General features: G+C 43.0%; 1 protein-coding gene across 6 annotated transcripts in view; it reads right to left on the bottom strand.

Annotated features, from left to right (window-relative positions):
- Positions 1–10,658, bottom strand: part of LOC131591615 (plasma membrane calcium-transporting ATPase 1) — a 60,552-nt gene extending 49,894 nt beyond the window's left edge. Inside the window, exon 1 of one of the 6 annotated variants that reach the window (XM_058862482.1) lies at positions 10,461–10,658. The gene's annotated coding sequence lies outside the window, so the exon portion shown is untranslated. Of the gene's footprint in view, positions 1–10,135; positions 10,286–10,460 lie in introns of those variants that run through there. The other 5 variants (XM_058862483.1, XM_058862478.1, XM_058862480.1 and 2 more) reach the window with 5 other exon arrangements.
- Positions 10,659–20,704: the final 10,046 nt, after the last annotated feature.

Raw genomic sequence — 20,704 nt, 5'->3', positions numbered from 1 at the left:
ATATGAGAAACTCATACAAGTGCAATAAATGCCTTTGTCTCAAAGTTTCCTCTTGAAGAACAGCAAAACACTCCTCCTCCAAAAGAAAAGATAAATTTCCATCATCTTAAACTTCACGTGAACTTTAAAAACCTTTGACAGCTTAAATCATTAGATTTTGATTACTACCTACCGAAGAAAAATGTGCCTGCAGCTACATAATTTAGCCTTCACTTGTTTCAGGTTTTAAAAATAGAAGAACAACCCTTCAGCAAATTAGATGGCTGTTTTTTCTCCCCATCTACAAGAAAGTGGTGTTCACTTCTCAGCTTCATTCTCATGTGGCAGATTCATGAAATTAGTAAGTCAGAGTGGGCTGAACTGGTTCCCATCTTGCAGAGCTTACATGATGTTTTACAGATGACTAAAAAGTTTTACCCCTATCATGCAACAAAGCCACCTCAGTTTTGGTGTTGAAATTCAGAGCTCCCGCAGCTTTCTCCATTTGTGTGCTGTGCCTGGGTGGCTCCCAGGGCTCCAGCTAGGCTGCTCAATACGTTCTATGCAGAGCAACCACAGCAAGGAAAGCCACGCTTCTTCCATCACAAGCATGGTGATGATCAGCTATCAGGATGCATACCAACCACTCTGATCCACCCCAAGTTATACTCTGATCATTCTCCAAGTTATTGCAGTCTCTTGTGACAACACTGAAGTTCCTGCAGGTACACAAAAAGCTCATGCAGACAGTAAAAATGTTTTTTATTCAGGCAGAATGGTAATCTAACCAGACTCACCACACAGATAATCCAATGCCAGTGCCAACTCAAAACACGGCACAGAACTACGCTGAACCTGCTTGAATGAAGCAAGTATGAAACCATACTCGCAGGAAATACACCACAAAATCATCCAGCAACTGGAGCCTTGCTAAGCTCCCAGCTAACTAACTACGTTTATAACACTTTACATTTGAGAGGCTGACATTAGGCTTCTAATCAGCAAGTTAAGGCACATGATCCATTTATATAAAGTAGGGTGTGGGAGAAAGGACTGAAAAGCCCCTTGAAACATGAGCATCCTCCCTCTTGGTGAAGTTTGAACAGCAAATTCCACAGAATTTTATACTTTAGAATTACTACAGCTGCCTTTAAGGATCTACAGAGGCTTCTTGTTATCTCAGTTTTTAACCTGAAACCCTTCAATTTAGTACACAGCTGAACAACTACTGACTTTAGCATTAATCACGCCACAAGATTTAGTACTTCAACAATTTGTAACAGACAGCATGCAGCAGATGCAAGAGCTTTTTTAAAAAGTCAGTGTTGAAATCGTATTCTTCCCCCATCACCTGTTTTCACCACCTGAAAGGTCTGTCTCACACCTGTGTGCATTTCATGGGTTAAAAATTTACATTCCTTCCATCATATGCAAGATTCTCCTGACCAAATGGGAGCACCTACCTCTAAGGTAGCCACTTCAGGTGTTTTTTTGTAAATGGGCAATGTATAAATTAAAAATATATATCTTAATATTAAATTTAGCCACCTAGGACATGATCTAAAATAGTCACACGAATCTCAGATGCGTTTGTGTCGCTTCAGCAACAGAGGCGGCCCAGAGTGACTAGTTTCAGTTTTTTAAGACGCTTATGTAAGTGGCCAGGATTGCTCTGCCAAAGTTAAGCACAGTCTGCTGGGCTGAACTCGCATATCAAGCAGCTGCACTACCATGTCAGAGCAAGAGGAAGGATGTGGCTTCACAGTTAGTTTAGGAATACCCAAGCCTGTGCTACTGCCAGAAGGTACAGCCCTGTGCCAGCACCGCCACTCACCTGACCTCAAGGTCAGGGGACAGCCCTAGATGAGAACGGGTGACATGGAAGACAGCAGCAGCACCAGCGGTTCCTCCTGAAGGTCACACAGTGACAGGAACTGCCCCTTCCAGCCAGCACGGGCCTCACCAGCTCAAGTCAATCATGGAAGCTCTTCTCCACACCCTCATCACGCTCATCCTGGGAAAAAGACAAGCCTAGCTGCATCTGCCCTGCAAGGCCCCACTACAGACCATCCCTAGAACCCTCTTTAGCCTTCCCCTTCCCAGGCTGAGCAAAGCCACCTCACTCTACTTCTCCCCACACACCGCAGGACAGCCTCCCATCCAGTGTTGGGAGAGGTGCAAAACAAGGCACCATTTTTGGACGTGGCCTTACAAGCACGACTAAAGGCAAAACCCACTGGTCACACTCTTGCTTATACTGCCCAGCGTGGGCCAGCCCTTGCCAGCACAGGGGAGCCCTGCAGTTGGCTCAGGCTCCCTGTACTGCAGGGTGGCCAAGACCTTTCCCGCAGGCATCCTCCTCCTCACGGCAGGGTACAGGTGCCAGCCAGCCTCAGCTCTCCTGCTCACCCCCACTCCTGGAATCTAGGACATGCAGTAGCCCTACAACCACGTCACCATTTTCAGCTACTGCCAACTGTGACAGTGAAGAGGAAAGCCTGTCAGAAGTGTTTTTACTTGGTCAGCTCAGTAATGCTCAGGAGGGGCCTTTGGCAGCTCCCCATCAAGAGTTTGAAATTGACCTGTTTTACAATCACTGCCTCAAAGTAACATGCATTAACTTTATCCAGTTCAAAGCATTTTGCCCAGGTTTATATATACCACCTTATTCTCCATATTAATTTCTGTAGCCTTAGATTTGACTATCAATGGAAGGCAAATATAAAGCTTTGAGCCTATGCAAATTCAGTGTTGCAGTTTTGGATTAAGATTCATCTATCAAGAATGTTAAAACCTATCTCCCCAGAAAATATGAAGTACTCCACTCAAGCATACATCCCTTGTATTTTTCCATCTGGTAAATCAAGTTCCTGTGTTAGAAGGCAGCACATCACAGTTTTAGGGTATCAGACTTCTCACAAGACAATTTTTCTAAATCATTTTGCTAATATGGTTTGAGGAGCTGCTGTCCAGCGCCCAGCAACACCAGGAGCAACAAGAAAAAAAGAAAGCCATACAAGCAAGACGTGTACCACTTCTTTATATGCTGGTATCTAATTTTGGATGTGTGCATTTGTACCAAAGTTCTTTCGAAAGGTTCCTATAACCTGGTATGCAATGCAGAGTGGGTGACTCTATATGAAGGATAACTCCACTTTAAGTGCCTCCACTACCAGTAAACAGCACACATACACACAAATCCAGAAAGAGACCCTGCTTTTCTTAAATCCCAGAGAATTTATTCCCTTTATTCCCAAATCTCTTTCAACTCGCTTTAGAAATACAGCCCTAGTTTAAGAAAAAATCCTGTTATCAAAATGCATCTGAAAGCAGACTCTGTGAAGATGTCAAGATGTTTCACTATGCAAAGCAAGCTCATTGCAGAATAAGAAAAATCACTGTCAATGTTAACTACATGGATTTCAGAGCAGAAGTAGGTGAACACACACTGAAATTATTTGTGTTCTTAATAAAGCAGAAGTAAATCAGTTGTTCTAGCAGTGGTAAAGCACCTTCCCTACTCTCTCCAGCTGTCAGTCTCAACTATGCATATTTGAAAGCCATCTGGCACAGACCCTGACAGCCAGTTTAAATAATTTCATGTTTCATACAACCTCAGCTAATTGAGGCAGGTAGACACTGCTCTAATTTAAGTATTGATTTGCACTATGCTCCATGGGCTTCATGAGGTTGTACATCAGCCTCATTCCCAAGTGAAGAAAAATTGGCAGATCCAAGCAATGTAAAGCAATTTGAAGTGCGATATCAACACTGATAGCAGTAGTACCTAGATGGAAGTGAAAAAACTCCTGTTCAATATGCATATTAAGATCCTGATCTACTAGATCTAACTAACCAGAAGATAATCAAAAAGACTGCCCTTTCTGAAACAGTTTAAGGGATAAGCACACCTGCCCCTTTTCTACCCATTTATTGTTACTATCTACTCAGTCCTCTCTATGTAAAAACACCAGAAAGCAAGTCTGGATGCTCAACACAACAAACACAATTTTCTTTTCCTCCACTGTAGTATTAGAGACCACCTAGGCATATAGTTCTTGTGTTTTAACACAAATACACTTTTATGGAACATCATTAGTTGAAAACTGGCACTCAAACTACTCTCCCCTCTACTGTCAAAGCAATAACTTCAAGTTCTCCCATGTGAAAAGGTTAATACTCTCCAGGGAATGGTTTCATGTGACTGCTGCACAAGGAGGAACATTCCTAACCACCAATCCAAAGATTTGTGTTGCTTTCCTCATGTGAGCCTCACTTCTCACCTTGAAGAAACCAGTTTGTGCACAAACCATCTAGTGGTGCACTAAGTAGACTCAAATTGGTAGAGATGGCACAAAGGAGGGGGAAATTATTTCAGTTAGCCTAAGATGGAAATTAAAGTAGCCATGAGGTCAGCCCATGAAACTTTGCACTCACAGTGACAAACCAAATAAGCAATTACAAATGATGCTCTCTCTGTCCTCAGTATCTTGGATTATGTTGATCAACCAGTAGCTTCAGAAGGACATCATAAAAGGCTGATAAAACTTCCGAATATTAAAAAATCTTCAAACATATTAACAGAAGTGACTAACCAATCTTTTGATGTGGACTTGAAAGACTCCTGTCTCTTGAAACACCTACCATACAAAACCAAATGTTTCCCAAGCTTTTGGAGAGTCACGGTGACCACCTTCAACTTTTTAGGACCCTCTTCAAATGTTCTTTAAAAAAAGTGTGCTGTAGCTACAAGACTTCTTTATTGCTAGTGGCCAAAGCGCAAAAAAAGTTATGCAATTTCTACATAGGGGCACATCTGTAACACTGCAGTGAAGAGTACTTGATTTTTCCTTCACTGGTGTATTAATGTAAAGATGATTAAGTTCATCTTTAATCAAAAATCTTAAAATTAATATAAAAGTTTTAATGAAGACATAAACAGAAAAAGAGCACACCACTATAACCCTTGGGGCATATCCTAGCAGTGAGATAGTTGCTTAAAGCAGAGTGGGCTGAATCATCTTTCCTGCCTTGAGTTGGGGTTTGTTGCTATCAACTATGCAGAGTATGGTACATCCTGGGCCTCCTCTGCCCAGACACTGTACACCAAGTAGTGAGAAACCAATAGTGTTGTTTTCCCTGCTGCTACCTTATCTTTCTGTGAATATAAGGGCACAAGTAAGGGTAGCAGATTACAAGTGATAGGCTCCCAGAAGTGTGTTTTAAGAACGTGGTCACTGTGGTCACTGGGAATTAAGGCAACATCCAGCTCATACACAATACTAAAAAAAATGAGACATGCCAACCACTGAAGTCCACTGTAAATAGGAGGCTGTGCAGAAACTTACCTAACTCTCTCCTACAAAGCAGCATCAGATTATAAGCAGCAAGAAGCCACGGCTGCCCCTAGTGCTAAGACTGGTCATGCTGTAAGTAGTAGAACCAAAGTTTATCAAATGTCATCCTCAAAGTGCATCTGTGCACTCTTTAACTGCACAGTACAGTTGCCAACACCAGTAAGGAGGAATATATTCTCTTTCTCAGTCCATTCCCCTTCAAAGGCAAAGATGTTATTTGTCTACTTTGCAATAGCAATTACATATTATCTCTTACTGGACAAAAAAGTAAGTTATATTTATTTTCAGAGCTATTTCTGATTTCTTCTTTAAATGCCTCCTACATTTTCGTTAGATTTCTTCTCCCACAATACCTTTGAAAAACCAATGGAGAAAGCCTCATACCTACTTTGCAATTCACCAAAATTAAACTAATAACACCTCCTGCTGTCATCTGTCAGTTAGAGTAAGATTTATAAGTGGCAGCAGAAATAATTTTCATAACGTTTACTGGAATATCAATAGCTTGAACAGACAGATCCTTCAAAGATACTGCTCATATCAAATGGAATCTGTCATGAAAACTAGAAATTCATTTTAATTAACTGTATTTGAAAGCCTGATAATTTAAGAATAAAACAAAATGGACAATACCACGTGTTTGTGCAGAAATTACATTCTGTGTGAGAAGGTGCAACTATTACAAGATGGGTTAGTCTAATATTTTGCCTGTTGATTTCACTGTACGTGTCACCTCCTGGAAATCCTCCTTCTATACTGCTCGTTATCATTGCTTACATCTTCTGTGTAAAACTGCTGAACATATTTTTATTTTTTACATCCTCTAACAGATGTTTGGAGGGCTTCATGAACAAAAAATTACTCTTTTATCACTCTGTTCAATTAATGAACATGTTCTTTTCAGCTAATTGAAACCTAAGTTAGGAGAACACCAACATTAGGTGTGGAAAAGTGAAGGAGTCCAATCTTTATAAAGGCACACTATTCTGAATTAAATTGTAAACCTTAATGCTTCCGAGAAATACCCATCCTCTACGTAAGGCATCAGAGGTTCACTTCTTTTTCAAACCAGGAACAGTATCACCTCGTCTCTCTTGCCTCCCTGTTCTTCAATCTGTTAAACTTTGCAAGACGAAATAAAAATGTCTTCAGAGAAAATTTAACAGGTTTGAATAAAAAAAAGCAAAGAAAAAACTGCCTGAGACCATTGCACACACTCTAGAAAGCCAGTAGGCAGAGCTAATCCTAGCTTTTTAGACACAGTTCTGTAACTCCTAGATTTTATCTAGTTTTTAATTAAAATACTCTATAGAGAAAGATCCTTATCTCTTGAACTGCAACTTTTAACAAGTCTTATTATTATGATTATTTCTTATTTTAAGACAAGTAGAGAATACTACAGAATACAAATTTAATACTATTACTGCAATTTTATTGATCCTTTTGTAATAAAGTAAGCATGCATTTCTGTAACAGAGATCTCTTAAAAATTCAAGCAGTCTTCCTTATTTCTTAAAAGATATTTACTTTTAAATGTCCAGGACTAATCATAGCTGCTCATTATTCTGCATTAAATTTTGCTAACTGAAACCTGACTTCACCTTTAAATCAGATGCAAATTAATTTTTGCACTAGTATTATTTTCTCTCTAAAAACGGAAGAGAACATATATAAAAATAAATAAAGAGTTCAAACACTGAAAGGCATTACTGAGGTCACATTTCAGTGGTAAAGAATGCCATTAATATTTAGTCTACCTTAATGGAAGAAATTCGAGTTAGAAGATACTTTAGGTTATCTTGTCCACCCTCATGTCAAGGGAGAGTTGCTTGCTATGGCATGTTATTGATTGTTTTGCCAGGTTCATTTTGAACTTGTCACTTAACAGTAAATTCCCAGCTCTAAAATCTTAAATGCTGGTGAAGTTAATTCTTCCAAAGCATCTGTTTTTGAGGTGGCATTAGCAGATCCAGCCTATGTTTCCTCCTTCTTTGTATCATCTCATGATAACCTCCCATTTATCACATTATTCTTTCCAAATCAACTCAAACAGTTAAAAATAAAGACAATAGTAGTAATTCCTAGACCTTTGTGCCTTTGCTACAGGACACTTTCAAGCCTCTCGATTTTCTTTGAAGCCTTCTACAACACAGTTTAGAGATTCCCAGTTTTAACAGCTGACAGAAGCTCTCTATATCGTGGTCCACAAAAGAATGACTTTCTAAACAAGACTCTCCCTTTAGAGCACAGTGGATTTTAATTTGCAGGATTACCCCCAGATTATTAAGTGCAAATGTATTAAACTAATGGGGATCCTTTCCTTGCACCGTTATCTGTATATAAGGCAACTTTGTGTCAGAAACCGATACACAGTTTATTCAATGCTATTGTGACAGAAGTCTTGATTTCTGCTTTAAATTCCCAAAAACATTTGCTTAACATGCAAAAGTAGCAGTATGTGTGCTGACAAACAGTACATCCAAAATTCCCTTTAAAATTAGTTTTGACTTGTATCATTTCAAGGATCCACATGGCTTTCCATGTGTTTTTCTTTGAGTGCATAAAAGTAATAATGTTGCAATTTAGCACTGACATAGGAACATTGATTGGGAAAACCTTCAAGTATCCCTACACAACACAGGATTCACGTTTCCTTCAGCTAACTCAGCCTAGTTACCATAATCATCAGTAGGAGAAGCAGTAAACCGAACCACACAATGATGCTCTTCCAGACCGAAAATTTCACATTGAAGTGCGTGAGTTTTTTTCCTCACTGAATTCAGTGACCACTTTTTCCACTGACACCAAGAGTTTCCATTCATTATGCCATAAGTATTAAAGTCCTAGTACATTGGAAGCTATTCCTGCCAGAAGAGCCAATAGTTTAAAGATACACAAGTTTACTTCTATTGGAATTCACAATTTGTGATGCTTGGAAGAAATGCTTGAAAATGCCAACAAACAGCTGAAAAGAAATGGCCCTGGCTATAGCTACAGCTTCCACCTTCTGAACACACAGTATCATGAACCAAGGAATTGGCAAGGTGTCTAACTAACACCTTTCCAAGCACTAAAACACATTATTTTACACCAAATTAATTAGGACCAAGGCATATTTTAAAGATGCAACAGCTTTTCTACAGGCGGTGGTTTTCCAAGGGCACACTCACTTCATTCCCCAAGAAGTCAAGATTGCCAGCCACTAATGATGGAAGATATTTCACAAGTACAGTGGGCTTGGAAATTGACTTCTAAGAAGGGACATGATTTGAATAGTCACCTCTCAGCACTGTGAGGAGATACCTGCAAACATTATCTGAATGATGGTTTCACACACAGCATAAGGTACTCTCACCAGCTCCTTCTGAGCAGACCTTGAGACCTTCACCAACTGAAGTAACAAAATTACGAATGCCATATATAACAGGTATTTAAGGATTTCCGTAATGGTAAATCATAAAATGACAAGAAAAAAAGCCCCCGAAATTTTGTTACTGTTCGTGTGTCTCGTCACCAGCCTCTACAGTTTAAAGAGTCAACCGTAAAAAAGATTTTTGTAGAATATGGATCATGCACTGCACTAAATAAACGCCTATTACAGCTGAACTAATACACTGCCCCTCAGGCTGCGAACCCTGGGACAGACTCAACCGCAGCCCTCCCTTCCTAAACGCTTCCCCCAGCTCACGCTGAGCCCCTTCCTGCCCCTGGTGAGCACCACTCGCACGGGCGCTCTGAAGGAAACGCTCCCGGGGACCACAGACCGCTTCTCATGAGATCTTCCTCTCGAAATCGTATGTCCTTCCGATTTCAGCCTTTACGGACTGACCGAGGGGCTCGGCAGGAAGCCAGGGCAGACGGCGGAGCGGACACTCACCCCACTCCTCCCCACTGCGAGCGCTGCCTCCCGCGCTCGGCAGCGGCCAGCCATCCCCGGCGGAGGCTCCAACCCGCTCCCAAACTCACGTGGTGCGACAGCCAAAGGTTACACGCACCGCCGGGACGAGGATGACACCGCTGTTAGAGGCGCTTCCCACCGCGGAGCGGCCCCGCGGGGACGGGCTCACCCGCGGTGAAACGCCCGCGAGGGCTTCCCTCTGCCGGCACCCGAAGCGGTGCCGCATCCCTTCCTCGTCCGCGCCGGTCGATGAGCAGCCCTGCCAGGCATCGATAAATCAAACCAGCCCGTCCACTCCGACGGAAAGCTGCGTACGACTCAGCCGCGGCCAAAAACACCGCCCTGGGGGCGCGGCGGGCGGGCGAGGGAGGTAGGGAGGCGGCGGGGGAGGCTGCGCGGGTGCCGGGCTCCCAGCCCCCGCGGGGCGGCGAAGTGCCCGGGATGTCGGTGTCGTGCTGCCGCAGCGGGCTAATCCCGGCTACTTAACCCGGCGGGCGGCGGGGGCTGAGCACCACCTTAATCCACGGCGTGTGCGCGCCCGCCCGCCGGGAGCTTGCAGGGCCGTGGCGTGCCGGCCGTGTCCGGCCGCGGGGTCCCCGACGGTGTGACGGTGCGCTCCCGCGGCGGCTCAGCCCCGCATCTGCTGCCCTCAAGGTCACGCCGTGCCCCGGCTGCACGGTGGCGGCCAGGTGCACGCTCCGGTTACCTGCGGGGAGAGCCGGCGAAAGCCCGGGAGCGCGGCACCCAGCCCCTCCGGCCGCGCCGCCCCCCCGAGCGAGCCCGGCCACGGCTCGCAGCCCCGCGGCGGGAGCAACGCTGCACCTGCCGCCACGCTGTCGCCCGCCCCGGCCGGCCGGCCGGGAGGAGAGCCGCCCCCAGCCGCCGCCGCCGCCGCGCTTACCTCTGCGCCGTGGGGCCGACACAGCCGCCAGCCGGGGGCCAGGACGAGGCGCCCGTGAACCTGACGCCGCCCGCTCGTTCGCTCGCCGAGCGCACAAGGTCCCCGCGCTCCCCGCCCTGCCCACGACCGGCCGGCCCCGCCGCGCCGCCCCCGCCCTGCGGCCGCGCGAGGAGGGCGGGAGAGGGGGCGGGGGGGGTGAAGCGGCGACCGAATTGGGGAGGGAAGGAGGGAGGGGGCACCGGCGCGGGGAGAGCCGGGGGAGGAGAAGGAAGGAGGGAGGGAGGGAGGGGGGCGCGGACGGCCCGCCCCGCCCCCGTCGCCTCACCGGCAGGAATCAGCGATTCGCCCTCCTCGCGGGCGCTCCCACCGTCGCCGCCGCCGCTTCCCGGGGCCCGCCCGCCTCCTTCCCCCCGCACGCACCGGGCAGCGCCGAGCGCGCCGCCGAGCCCCTGCGCCGCAGAGGAGCCGCTACAGGAGCCGGGCGCCACCGGGCAGGGCGGGGCGGGGCGGGGCGGAGCGCAGCGATCCGCCCGCCTCCCGCCTCCGCCCGCCCGCCGCGGTCACTCACTTGCCCGCGCCCGCCGCCCCCTCCTCTCCCGGCGCCGCGGCCGCCGGTCCCCGCCGCCTCTCTCGCCGCCTGCGGAGTGCGGGCCACGTGACGGGGCCCCTGGCTCGGCCGAGGAAGGGGGGTCTCGACGTGCGGAGTCCTCAATGGGGGAGGTGGAGGCGGGGCCCCGGTAGGCACGGCGCCCGCGGAGGCGGAGCCCCGCGCCCCTGCCCGCCCGCCGCCGCTGCCGCCACTGGCGGGCGGGAGGCTGACGCGCTTGTTTCCATGACGTCGGCGGGCGGGGCCGCGGCGTTTGATGGAGCCCGGCGGGCTTCGGGGGTCGGTGACTTTGCCACGAGCGGCTCCGGCGGGGCGGGGCGCGGGCGGGGCGAGGCGGGGTGTCGCGTCGCGTCCCTTCGCCCGTGGGTCGGACGCCGCCGCCAGCGGGGCCGCGGGCCGCCTCGAAGGGGCGGGGATCCCCCGGCGGCGGGAGAGGCCGCGGCCCCACGAGGGAGGGGCGGCCATCGTCCGGACCGGGGCGCGTCGATTGGCCCCGGTGGGCGGGGGCCGTGCGTGGTGCCGGTGCCGTCGGGGGAGGCGCTCTGAGGGACCGCCGGGCTCCCGGGGCGCGGTCCTCCCCCGCCCCAGGGGGCGCGGGGGCGCCGTGCAGAGCCGTGCCCGCCGGGGCCGGGGCGGTGTCGCCGCACGGCCTCCCCCTCCCGGGAGCAGCCGGTGGGAGCCGCGTTGGCGGCTGCTGAGCAGCGGGCGCGGGGAGCACGGCGGAGCCCGGGTGAGGCTCCGTTGTGTCTGCCGGGGTGTGCTGCGGCAGGAGGTCCCTGTTGCGTGGGGCCGCTGGCGGGTCCGGAGCGGCAGGAACCAGCGTGTCGCCCGCTGCCGACGGTGGGGTCCAGCCTCCCGTCAGGCGTGTCCGCCTCTCGGGGAACCCTGGCAGCTCCCTCAGGAAAACGGGGAAGGTGTGGGGGACGCAGGTGTTCAGCGCTTCCCAGTCTCCAGCCGAAGGCTCTTCGATTGGAGAAAGAAAAACAAATGGGGTTATCAACGTTTGAGCCCGAGTGAGTTGTTCAGGGAGACGTTGGAAGTGAATAACAGGACTGGGAATTAAACTGGAAATGAAAATCCTGACTTCAGTTCTCTTCCAATGCAGTAGATCTCCCACTGCCCCCTCCCCCCTATGAAAAATACCCATCCATAAACTATGACATTTTATAACCGATTTGTGTGGGGTATTGAGCTGTGTTTTGACTTCCTCCACACTCCTCTGTTGGACACCTCGCTCGAGTGACTGGCCAGCTGCATCCTAGGCTGTCAGGTTCTTTCAGCCTGCCATAAATACCCTGCTTCACCTTCGTTATCATTCAAATCCTAGTGCTGCAAAGGAAATGAATGGAGAAGCTTATGCAGCTCTATAGTCGCAGACCCGAGATGATGCAGAGCCTAGAGGGTTAAAGCAACAGGATGAAGTCAGCACAAAGCAGCCCACAAGGACTGGCAAATAAATAAATCATCCTAACTACGCTATTATTATGGCTTGCCTGAGGTTCATTGTCTCTTTCTTTTTTACCTGAATGTCTGTTACATTTTTCTCCTTGTTCAAGTGAAGCAATCAAAAGAGATGTGAACAGTAAATGGCTCCTGCCCATTTTGAATGTTGCTAAAAATACTACCTTACCTCTCCATATCTAGAGGTCAATTGAAAAATCAAAATTATGAGGTAAGCGATCCTACAGACCGTTCTGCTGAGGATGTTTCTTGCATTTCTTCCCAGAAGGAGAATATAAAACTATCCGAACATACATAAAACAAATTCTCCTGCATTCTGTTTGTAGTTCAGCATCCTCCTCTGCACTTATGGCTGTAGCTCAGTGAGGCTTCCTTCCCCAGGCACTTGGAAATTACATTTCTCAATACAGCTTTATAAGACTGGCAGATGTGTTCTGCACAGTTCTGTCATATCTCCTAGCTCTCGGGCAGATAAAATTAGCTTTGGTACAGCTAAGAAGGAGATGATGTGTTTAAAGCACTGCAGTTTGGGTGCATGTCTGTACCTGCTTCTGTTTGTCTTGAGGGAAGGTAGGTAGGTTGTGCTTCAGTTCTTTTTCTGTGAAATGGGAATAATGTCCTGTTTTCTTCACAGGAAAGAAGCAAAGGTGGGAGGGGTACATATCATCATTATATTTTATGGTAGAATTCTCTAAGTGGATACATTTCTCAAGGCACACAATAGTCACTTAATGTTCCTCTTGCACTGATATACAGGCATAGCATAAAAACATGCAACACATTGACTGAAAATATGGAGAAATTTCTTATATTGCCACAAAATCTTCTCCCCGAGGATTAAAAATTTTCCAAATTAATCCTCAGTATCTAACATGCTTCATGATTTTTAAATTTTTTTTTCTTTTGTGAGAAAGAGGTGCTCATGCTGTTTCTAAAGATTAGGACATATAACTGACTAACAGAAGACATTCCCTGTAATGTTGACCACCAATGGTATAAAGCAAGCAATACCAAGATGCAGAAAGGAATGTTTTTGGATATCTTTCATTTAACTTTTGAGGAAACAGTGCCGTTTCAGGAAAATTCAGAGTAGCTTACAGACCATTTGGAAAGGCCAGATTTGACAAGTCAGTGCCAGCACTTCAGCTCATGAAGAGCTGGACATTACGGCATGCTAATGACGCAAGTATCACACATTTTAATACACACAGAAAATGTGTCACAGCAAATTTAAGTGGATTGCCTGTATCTAATCTACTTACTACTTTTAACATAAGAGTAAGAATTAGAGTATTTGGATCATTATAGTATTTGGTCAAAAATTATTAAAGTGACCAAGATCTGAGTGCCCACCTCACCATCCTGTATCAACAAGGGGACTTTTGGCAAAATCTTGTGATGGGCTTGATCTGAGAGGAGAGAAAACAGGCTTTTCATAGTTCGTGTATAGATCTTAACTTTCTTAAAACTGTTTTATTGACTGTTCTGCTAATGCTGATCCTGTTCAAACTCAGTCAGTTTATTAAATTGGATGGAAGTGGAGAGCACAAAGATGAGAAGTTAGGGGAATATTTGTATATGAGCAATGAGATATGAGTGTCTAAATCTTCCACGGGTGTTGCAGAACCAAATTTTTCTGTACCAGGTACACATGTCCCAGTTGTCTTTTTCTGTTCAGTACTACTGTTTGACCAATCTCTTCAGTCCACCATGGAGAAGATTCCTGTTTTCCATGCTCCTGGCTAATGCCCTGAGCTGTTCCTGACAGGCCCCGCAGGCTGCAACTCGTGATTGTTCCAGGATCCTGCACTCTAAAAGATCAATCTGTTGCCTAAAACACTAAATAGCCACCTAGATAGGCAAACAATAGACCACTCACTCATCTGCTAGATGGCACAATGACCAAATTGCTCTATCATTCACCCATGCAGCCTAGCAATGACCTTGTGTAACAGAACAGTATCACCATTTCATCCTGAAATCCTCCACCCCACCCTTAGGAAGAAGCCTATCTGTAAACATTTGCATTTTTATCAGCTCAAAATTCTTTCTCTTAACTGTTGGGAACTCAGGATTTGTGCATAATGTGCTTCCCCTCGAGAATGCATATGATAATTTCAAATAGTTTATCTTATATTCTCTATTCAATTTCCCTCTCAAAAATTTTGGATAATTTGGTTTTCAGTTTTTTTCTTTTGCACTCAGTTCTATGTTTTACTGTGATACTGCAGGATCAGAGGGTGAAAGATTAAAAGAATAAACAAAGAAATGTGAGGAGTAACAGTTATTGCACAAATCAGTTTTCATGTATATGAAATATTGCAGAAAAAGATACACTGGACTTAAAATATTAACTGTTTCTTCTTTATGTGTTCTTTTCAAGCACCTCTGCAGCTCAGCAACATTACAGTCCCAAAGCAGATGCAAGAGTGGAAAGGTATTTCCCGAACACAGGGGCGACGTCTATATGCAAATTAAAACAAACTAACTAACTAACTAACAAAAAACCAAGTGTAAATCCTGGAACTGATGGAGAATGCCAGCAGTTAAAGGAAATCGAGCAGGCATGAGAGAGAAGGGAAAAACAGAGCAGGGTGGAATAGCAGTAATTTACACATCTAGAAAGAGCAGGAAAAAAAAAAAAACAAAAAAAAAAAAAAATAAACCCAAAACATTGGTGAAGTGTTTCATGATAAAACATCAATCGTTAGAACTAAGCATGGATGATGATCACATAGTATGACCACGGCTGCCTCTTAGAAAGTGAGAAACGACTGGTGAACGGATGTATGCTATCACTCAGTGAATAAGTACTAAAAATGCATCCAGTGCATTTGTACTTTCACACAGTGAATATGTACTTTCCCAGTTTGGAGTCGATACTTTCTCCCCTATGGCAAATTCATTCTTAAAGTCCTAAAGGATGGGCAAAATTTCAAGCAAGGCTATCCTGGAAGCAGTTTCGTCCAGTCGACCAGAAGGGTTTGTTAAAAATAAGCTACTGTTTTTGTTTCCCAGGAACGGCTTTTAGACATCAGTCAACAGTGCCTGTCCTTGGTATGGACACACATTGCTCCTGCAGCTCACCTATCACCAGAAGACTCAAAATGTTAGGAGTGTCCATTATACTTACCAAACTACACAAGTCCCTTTGGGGGTCAGTGGTATGTACAGTTGTGGATTGAAATAAAAATGTTTGTCCACTAGGTTGATGACGCTGTGGGTGCTTTTAGATACTATGCTTTTTAGGGCTTCTCACTCATCTGATGAAGTTGTGGCCTTATCTTTTGAGAGCCTTCTTTCAGCTGATGTTGGTTTGTGAGGCTTCATTGATTTCACTCCTTTTTGTTATCTATTCCAGTTCATGCTGACTGAATATCTTGTTTGTAAATTGTAATGTAGTGTTCCTCTCCTCTGTGACCAAGTGACAAGTGACTTATTTATTTTTCTTCCTCCACCCAAGATAAGAAGCAAAAGGAGTAACCAAGCTATCTCTCTCTGATCAACATCACTGACCAGTCTGAGTCACACTCTTGACTCACCAAAATTTGTCTTATGAAGAATAAATGTAGCCCCTGCTTGATCTCATCAGTGCTGGGTAATTTTCTTAAGGAAAAAAAATAAATTGCCTCTTAGCAATACTAGTTCAAAGTCCTTTGGATAAGAAAATAGATAATTCAGTTAAGTTTTAGGTTCCTTCAGCAAACATTAGCACTTCTGCCCCTTGGCAATTGTTCTAGATGAGTTTGAAGAATTTAAGAGTCATTAGAGTTAACAGTTCCCATTCTGCATTTCTCTCAAGAAGGAGTAACAGAAAAGATGCACTACTTTATTTCTGCTACCTTAGTCAATAATTAATCATTCAAATGATAAGTGATTACCAGAATATAGCCAAATAAATTATTTGCTTACTTTGTTGATCACATACAGCTCTAAATCATCTTGTCTGGTTTCAAGATACTGAGGAAATTAGCCCACCTACCTAAAATTGCTTTTGAAGAATATTACTAATGACCTACTTCATATGCATTTTTTAATAGTTAAAACCTCTGGGCTCAGCCTAGCAAGACTTATTCAGGAAGAATCTTTTTCAGATTACAAATACAAATCTGAAGATTATCAAGGTCAAAATTTGGCTCTCTATGAAAAGGTGTGGATATGAAATATCTAGTATCAAAGCTTCAAAACAAATCACTCTCCACAGTAGTATAAATTACAGCAAAAGTATTTTTTAAAAAGTTTGTATTTGTGTATATATAAAACCAAGTATGCTTACAGTGTTTAAATTAAGACTATGGGCAGTCAGAAGAAGAAAGTCTTGCCTTGAGTGTTGTTGCTATTGTCAGGTAATAGAATCATATATATTAAGGTAAGTGGAAACAAACTTCTAAAAATCATTCAAAATGTTTCTTGTCAATTCATAAAAATGAGAAAATTTGAATAAGTTCTTGTAACACAAACTACATTTCTATTATGTACTAGTATAAAAGATCAGTGGGATTTTCCTCTAAGTTCTCTTTTTTCAATAGGATAACAGCAGCCTTGTCTTGAGCTAGTGGAGCTTGTTATGGCTACATCTAGTAATAGCACTGCTGTAGGTTATCTTCAGGCTACAGCATGTTAGGCAGCAGTAAAAGCAGTTTGTTTTACAAGAGAAGTGGATTAAAAGATAGAAAAATGTTTTGTATGTGACAGCAGTCCAAACATTGTCAATTTTGTTATCTTCAGTTCTGACTGGATTCAGTGAGAGCTGCACATGCTAGTAATTGCTAAAGCTGATGTCTATTTTAGTAAAAATACCTTGGATTACTATAAGGTATTTCAAAATAAATACACGTAAAAGGCTTTTAGATCTATTCAATATTAGATCTACAGTAAAACTTAATTTTGCTTATTTATTGTGTTTCACTCAGCTTGATGTTAAAAACAACCAGGCCATTTCACTGTTCAGCCACTTTCTCAGTGCCTTTCATGTTGAAGTGCCCAAGCCCTGGCAGTGCCTTTTTATGAAGCCGTACACTAGAATGGTCCACCAGGACAGTAGAAAGGGCCCACAGCTGCTCTGTGAAATTAGTTGGGAGTAATTGTGTGAGATGTCCTTGACAGAATATGTAATGGCCTTTAAAAGTGCTGCACGGCCAGCTGGCTCTGGGAAGAAAATGACTGTGGTTCCGCTAACAGACGTGGTTCATGGAGTTTCTTAAGAATAAGGTTTGAGTTGCAGGGTTGAAGTGCCAGAACTATCACAACCTGTTTTGAAAATGCCAAAAGTTTTGATCTTTGTAATCACTATATGTTTATCTGCCTCCCACCTTTATGTGGTTCGGTTGAAGTTCGTGATGCTCTGTCAAAGTACAGGGAAATGTAAGCACTTGGAAAAGGGTCAAGAATCCCCCTCAAAGGTAGTGTTGGTATGTACAAATAAGTATAAAAATATGCATATACATATAGAGATCTTGCTTTAGAAGGAAACCCTAATCTAAAAAGATGTCCAGCTAAAACTCTAGGACAGTATTATAATTAGCAAAACAAATAAAAATTTAAAAATTGTAAGGCAACAGTAAAATGACCATAAATTCTGTCAGTATTATAAAATCCCCCTTGCTACCCAAGCCAAAATTGTTCCTTTCATTGTTACTGTTTCTTTCCCCAAGCATATCCCTATACATTTTAATTTGGCTGTGAAGACAAGCAAAAATATCCATTTTAGAAAAAAAGTTAGGAGATCTGATGGTTCTAGATGGCAACCATACAAAAAGTTGTTGTGTTTGTTTGCTTATTTATTTGATTTAAAAAAGGAACCAGAACTCTTATGGTAAACCATGGGAGTTAACCACAAGAAATGAAATCAGCAGGAATTAATTAAGACCTCTGTAGCAAGAAAAAAGATAGTGTTGTACAGATAAGGTTTGTTTGGCTTTTTTCCCTTTTCCTCTGATCTATTCCTCTTTCCTAAATTAGATAAAAAAACTCCATGAAACATTAAATTGGCAGGAAAGTAAAGCTAAGATAAAGAACCTCCCTTAAACCCATAATGCCAGGAAATTCAGAGATGTAGCTATAACAATACTCTTACCCCATACTGCAGTGTTTTTAGACTGTGGAGTTTCTCATTGTTAACTGAGATAGGTAAAAATTACATAATTTTTTGCCTCCCCTCAAAAATTTTTGTTTTGAGGTTGAGGAGTAGAGTGGTTTTTAATAGTTTACTACAACATGTCTGTTTTCCCCTGCAATGTGTTCTGCACATTAGGATATATTCATATAATATTTTTGGGTTTATGGTTGACAAACGTACATACAATTATGTGAGAAAAAACAATGAATATAATATATATCTCATACTTGTATTAGATGGGGCTTTTTTTCAGTCATTCTGTTGCAAGCTCCAAGCAGAACAGGTATATAGATTAACTTGAACTTGTACACGCCTTTGCAGGTTTAGGACATAAACTGCCTAAAGGAACTCACGAAATTATATTACTTGCGCTGTGAAATCATATTACTTGCAGGGAGTTTCTGTATCTCTCTCACTACAGACATTGTCTTCCATGTGCAACATTTAAAAGAAATTTTCAGAACTGCAGCCTGTCCTTTGAAACTTTAAAGAAGTGCACTTATATGCCATCCTTACGAGAAAAAGGAATGTTTGTTGAGGTTTTTCTCTTAATATATTTCAACTTTGTTGCAGGCCTGAAATACATCAAAGAGGCATGTGATCTGAAGCCATATAGTGTGTGTCATTTTCATCAGGATTACAAGGACCAGCAAGTATTTTTAAAAATAGAAACCACCAGGCAGGTCCAACTTATTTTGTTGTTCAGCTTCCCCACTTTTTACCTATGGCCCCTTGGATGGAAAGGATAAAAAACTTTGCTGCTCTTTCACAAAGTGGTAGGAAGGAGGGAGAAGGAAGAAAATTAAATAACAAAGTCCTGGTTCCACACTCCCTTACTCAGCTAGCACTCTGTATATGTTGACTTATGGGAGTATAGAGATTTAAAAAGACATTTATTAATTTTAAAGAGTAGGGAAACATTAGAAGGATAATGGATCTCAAGCAGCTCCTGAGTCATTGTATCTTAGATATTCATTAATGGACTGGTGCAATCCAGCCATCTCTTATTTTTCAGGGCTGTCTTTAGAGGAACTTTATCAGTCTACAGGAATTGAAAGCTAGCTGAGCAAAAACTACAAATAATTAATCATATAAAATGCATTCATGTGTGTTCCAATTACTTTAGTTTGTATTTTGAACCATCAGTGGAATAAGAGGTGTGATACATCCAAATATATCTAATTTATATATTAAAAATAATTTATTAGTGTTTAAGACAAATATTTAATTTGTATACCATAATCTGTATGGTATGGTATGTTTCCACTTGGCTTTAGTGACACAGGTTGTGGGGTATTAATATGATTATGATGATGCAGATGATGATGACAACGATGATAATTATTTGTTTTTAAACATGAATCATGAGGTTTCTGTATGCTGGTTATCTAACGCTTCCTCTTTCCTGATAGTGACTATCTGTTCTCTACTTTTGACTTGCTTTTCTATTGTTGTATCTAAATTGTGTACATGTAACTGATGACTGGAGGATCTGTTTAATTAATACAATAATTAAAGAATAGTTGCAGTATTTGCTGTATATGAAATTTCTTTGGAGAAATAATTTTTAGTATTTGATACTTTTATTTTATTATTCTACAGTGTTCTTATACTATGATATCCATTATACATAAATCTGACTACAAGGAAAAAAAAATAAAAATATTCTCAGGTGTCCCGGATGAAGGAGGAGCTTATGTTGTCAAAATCAAATGCATGAGGGAGTAAAAGGTGATATTTATGAAAATTGTGGAAGACATATCAAAGTTTCATGAGAATGCAGATGAGTTAAAATAATGTTTGTATACATTGATAAGAAAATATGTTAATATGTTTACTTTTTAGTGTGGTTAAAAAGGCAAGAGCCTTCTAATGGATTGTAACTGCAAGAGCTTTTAAAAAAGTTAATTCTCCAAATGCCAGATAGTACCAGTTTAGGTGGTAAATAAATAAAGCAATATTCACCAGAATGAACATGGCAGAGTCAAGCTTACAGTCCAAATAAATGCTGGGGGAAGAATATTCACATTTTATTATTGTCTCCTCTGATATTTGCTGTTCTTCATAGTTAATATTTATCCTAAAAATGAGTTTAACATTGCCTTGACAAAGACAAGATGCAATGAAAGAAAATATGCATCAACTATTAATATTAGTTCTTTCTCTAATTTATAAAATTCAAATGTCCTTAATAAAGTTTACAATCCTTACTTTTAAAGATAAAATCTAATCTGCAAAGAGATATTTGTTATTTTTGTTACACTTTAAGTTTCATATTCAATTTAATTTTACAAGTTAATAACAGTGTTGTATTTTTATTAATATAGTTTGATATAATTGCTACTCCCCATTTAATGATAGTATAACTTTGCAATTAAACAAT

The sequence above is a fragment of the Poecile atricapillus genome, chromosome W (assembly GCF_030490865.1).
Source record: "Poecile atricapillus isolate bPoeAtr1 chromosome W, bPoeAtr1.hap1, whole genome shotgun sequence".
Lineage (NCBI taxonomy): Eukaryota > Metazoa > Chordata > Aves > Passeriformes > Paridae > Poecile > Poecile atricapillus.
This window is presented reverse-complemented; position numbering and strand designations above follow the sequence as displayed.